This window comes from Octopus bimaculoides, chromosome 7, assembly GCF_046866305.1.
Source record: "Octopus bimaculoides isolate indiv1 chromosome 7, ASM4686630v1, whole genome shotgun sequence".
Classification (NCBI taxonomy): Eukaryota; Metazoa; Mollusca; class Cephalopoda; order Octopoda; family Octopodidae; genus Octopus; species Octopus bimaculoides.
In genome coordinates, this window is record NC_142934.1 from 22819430 (window position 1) to 22824429 (window position 5000).

At 34.3% G+C, this 5000-nt stretch overlaps 1 protein-coding gene and 1 long non-coding RNA gene across 5 annotated transcripts in view; both read right to left on the minus strand.

Annotated features, from left to right (window-relative positions):
• LOC106870463 (uncharacterized) overlaps positions 1-5000 on the minus strand; it is a 361104-nt gene that overhangs the window by 298220 nt on the left and 57884 nt on the right. The window lies entirely within an intron of this gene.
• The window catches only part of LOC149134605 (uncharacterized), a 38123-nt gene that overhangs the window by 6676 nt on the left and 26447 nt on the right, over positions 1-5000 (minus strand). The gene's annotated exons all lie outside the window — the stretch shown is intronic.

The window sequence follows — 5000 nt, forward strand, 5'->3', positions numbered from 1 at the left end:
TTCTTTTCTTTTCTTTTCTTTTCTTTCTTTCTTTTCCAACGCCTTCCTTCTGTCTTTACATTTTTCCTATTTTTTTTCTTTCTGATGAAGGACTAGCGTCCGAAACGTCAACACGCCTTTCCTTTCTTTTCAACATTAACAACATTTGTTAAGACTGGACCCTCTCGTGCTCTCTTCTCTTTTGATTATACATGCATACATAACACATATACATACATACATACACGCATACATACACACACACACACACACACACACACATATATATATATATATAGACATATATGTGTGTATGTGTGTTCGTGCGTTTGTGTATTTATGTCTGTGTCTGTATATGTTCCACCAACATCGCTTGACAACCGATAGAATAAGTACTAGACTTACAAAGAATACGTCCTGAGGTCGATTCCTTCGACCAGAACCCTCTAAGGTGGTGCTGCAGTATGGCCGCAGTCAAATGACTGAAACAAGCATAAGAATATGTGTGTGCGTGTGTGCGTACACGCATATCTATCTATCTGTTTGTGCCGACGTTTGTCTGTCTGTCTATCTATCTATCTATCTATCTATCTATCTATCTATCTATCTATCTATCTCTGTCTATATATGTTTCTCTCTGCATAGAAGCCACACCTACGCCTATATATATATATATATATATATATATATATATATATATATTAAACATACTGTGTGTAAATATATATATATATATATATATATATATATATATATATATATATATATATATATATATATATATATATATATTAAACATACTGTGTGTGTATATATATATATATATATATATATATATATACACATATGATCACTGGCGGTGATTATATGGAGGCGGAAACGTATAAAAGAATGAAAGAATACAAGTCTCTGATGAAGGGATATCTCTAATATCTCAGAAACAGCTGTAAGACTAACTTTCTCTTTATAAATGTCCTGAAAATTTCTCACAGCCTCAGCATTCTTGTCTTATTTTATTAAACATACACGCTCACTCAAGACCTGCATTAGACTTCCTCACTCGTATTGTCATTGAACCGAGAGATTAACTACGATCCTACATAGCTTTACCTGCCACCTTGAGTCTTCTGGATACCAATACCTCATGTATATATATATATATATATATATATATAAACAATATATGAGTATATGCATATATATGTACATGTATGTATATACGTTCATCTACATGTACATATAGATACATAACTGGGTACATGACGTTACATGACGTGGCAAAAGAACAAGGACAAAATTGTAAACAAGGTGCAACAAACAAGCAGGCCACATAGAAACATCCCCTTCATCAGCTGCCACCATTAAAACTCCGGCGTTTCGAAGAATTAAGGCAGTACGCATCGTTAAAATGGTTCTTCCCACGAACACAAATTAAATTGTTTTCGTGGAGGGTAGTGGCGGACGGAAAACAAGACAGGAAAACGAAACAGTGAAATAAACAAACAAAAAGGCTGTACAGCCAGACCTGAAGTGTGTATGTCTTATATATATATATATTAAATTCAAATTACGATGAACGTAAACAAACAAACGAAGTTTGCTTTTAGAAGCGTTGAGATGCGTTATAAAGTTAAAGAAGTGATGTTTAAATTCTCAAACGCAGGATAATGCTAATAATATAGCCTGAACAGGTTAAGCTACCCCTATTTTCCAGAAAAAAGTGTTGGCTGCCAGATACATACATACATACATACATACATGCATCTCTCTCTCTCTCTCTCTCTCTCTATATATATATATATATATATATATATACTTGTATTCTTTCAACAAACAGAATAGATAGATCGATCGACAGACAAAACTAGATAGATAGATAGATAGATAGATAGATAGATAGATAGATAGACAAAGATAGATCGTTAAATAGATCGATCGGCAGAGACAGATCGATCGATCGATCGATCGATAGATAGATAGATAGATAGATAGATAGATAGATAGATAGATAGATAGCGAGTTTTTGCTTGGGGTGAAGTAAAACTAAAAAATAAAAGCCCTAACACAATGAGGAATCGAAAATGAAAGTCTCCGAGATCGATTATTCTCTAGAGACAGATAAACAAATGAATTATCCCCCATAGTACACCCTCTCCGTTTTACAATAATATGGCGTTTTCCTCTTTATGTAAAACATAAAGGAAAAAAAACTTCAAAGATTTTATAAAAAATGGCTTTGACTTATGCAATAAGCAATTACAGTCTCCGGCTTTTGTTTCTTTTTTCCTTTTGTCTACACTTAATTTCAATTGACAGATATCCTATAACTGCATTCAGCTTTAGAAATAACTCACTAACTACGTGTGAGTATGCGTGTCTCTACGTGTATGTATGCATGTATGTATGTATATATATATATATATAGATAGATAGATACATACATACATACATACGTACATACCTACATATCTATATGTTTATATATATATATATATATATATATATATATATATATATATATATATACTTGTGTATATATATGTGTGTGTGCGTGCGTGTGCGTGCGTGTGTATGTATGTATCGGTATCAGTGTATACACCAGTCCATCGGGTGTTTGCTGCACACTGCTGGTTACAATGCGCTTCGCATTTCAAATGATGCCACTTCGCTGGTTAAGCGGCAGGCTAACATTCTTCCTAAACGGAATCCCAGCCGATTACAGGCTTATCCATTTACAGCTGAGGGAATTGAAGCAACATGAAATGAAGTCTCTTGCTCAAGAACATAATACACAGCCGGTTGGGGAATCAAAACCATAATCTCGCAATCGTGAATGCAGTACTCTAACCATAAGGCCATCCGCCTAGACACACACGTTCGCGCACATGCACGCACGTAGATTATCAGTTAGGCGTAGGTCAGAAAAGGAGCACAAAATACGTATAATACGGCAGTTATAGAAAGAGTTTATCACATCTTTAATGACCGGCTGTTCTCTTACATTGTTGCACAACGTAAGACTTCACTTTTGATACAAGTCTAACGAAGTGCCGTGGAGGCGCAATGGTGGTTAGGGCAGCGGACTCGCGGTCATAGGATCGCGGTTTCGATTTCCAGACCGGTCGTTGCGAGTGTTTATTGAGCGAAAACACCTAAAGCTCCACAAGGCTCCGGCAGGGGATGGTGGCGAACCCTGCTGTTCTCTTTCTCTCACTCTTACTTCCTGTTTCTGTTGTGCCTGTAATTCAAAGGGTCAGCCTTGTCACACTGTGTCACGCTGAATATCCCCGAGAACTACGTTACGGGTACACGTGTCTGTGGAGTGCTCAGCCACTTGCACGTTAATTTCACGAGCAGGCTGTTCCGTTGATCGGATCAACTGGAACCCTCGACGTCGTAAGCGACGGAGTGCCAACAACAACAACAATAACCGGCTGTTCTCTTACATTGTTGCACAATGTAAGGCTTCACTTAACGAAGTGCCATGCTAATGTTTAAAACCGTTAATATTACGTAACTATTTACATGTCACTTCTACGTGGATTGGTGTTGAAAACGGAAGTTGTGTAGGAAGAATTGTAACTCTTCAATAAAGATGTGAGAAACTCTTTCTCTTCTTACTTGGTTTATATTTTACTCTTCGCTAACCCCCACACATTGATTTTCTGATGTGACACCTGGATTTTCTACACCTGAAGGATTTCGATCTTTAGACGACAATTCAAGAGTGTAGATAGATTCAAGCTTGTGAAGAATGCTGCCTTGGAAATACTTCCAAGACCTTCCAAGACCTTAATTATATATTTATATACATATATATATATATATCGAAACGCCTAGTTTAGAATAGAGGCAGCTGATGAAAGAAAAGTTCCATAAGTGGCTCGTCTGTTTTCCTATGTGTTCATTCTGTTGTCCGTAAAAAAAGTCTATTTCTTGTGCTTTGTTTATGTTCCCGTTCCTTTTTTGTCCACGTTTTTTGACGTCCTGTACCCGGATATGCATCTATATATACATGTAGATGTAGGTATGTACATATATGTATGTATACATACATATGCTCATATATCATTTGTATTATATATATATATATATATATATATATATATATATATATATATACATATATATATATATATATATATATATATATATATATATATATATATATATATATATATATATATATATATATGTATATATATATATATACACACGTACGTACATACATACATACATATATATACATATATATATATATATATATATATATATATATATATATATATATATATATATGTATGTATGTATGTATGTATGTATGTATGTATATACACACACGCGCTTACATAGAGAGATAGATAGATAGATAGATACATACGTACATACATACATACACAAGCACACGCACGCGTACACACACACACACACATATATATACACACACAGATATTAGGTATACACAAATTTGTAAGAGAGAGAATAAAATTGAGAGAGAGAGAGAGAGAGAGAGAGAGAGAGAGAGAGAGAGAAAGAGAAAGAGAGAGAGATAGAGAGATAGAGAGAGAGATAGAGAAAGAGAGAGAGAGAGAGAGAGAGAGAGAGAGAGAGAGAGAGAGAGAGAGAGAGAGAGAGAGAGAGAAAGAGAAACTGAAATGACAAGATCTTAATTCAGCTACGAAATGATCTTTCAGATGTGTATTTCTTAATTTGGAGTACGTTTCTCCCTCACAAATGCAAGATAAGTTCAGGATTTCAGGAAGAAATTTAGTAATTCCAGAGAGAAAATTGTTTTTAGGTTATATATTTTTTTCCTCATTATCACACGTTTTTTTTTTTTTTTTTTGCTAAATTTCTTTTTTCGTCATGTTAACTTTAAAGTTGTTACTGTATAAATTATTTATCTGCTATTACGTAAGATTAACAGGTTATATAATTACAACTTAATTAAACAATAGCATCTTTATTTTAGCATGTTATGTAATAAATTAATACTGTATACAAAACTACATTTTGTTTGT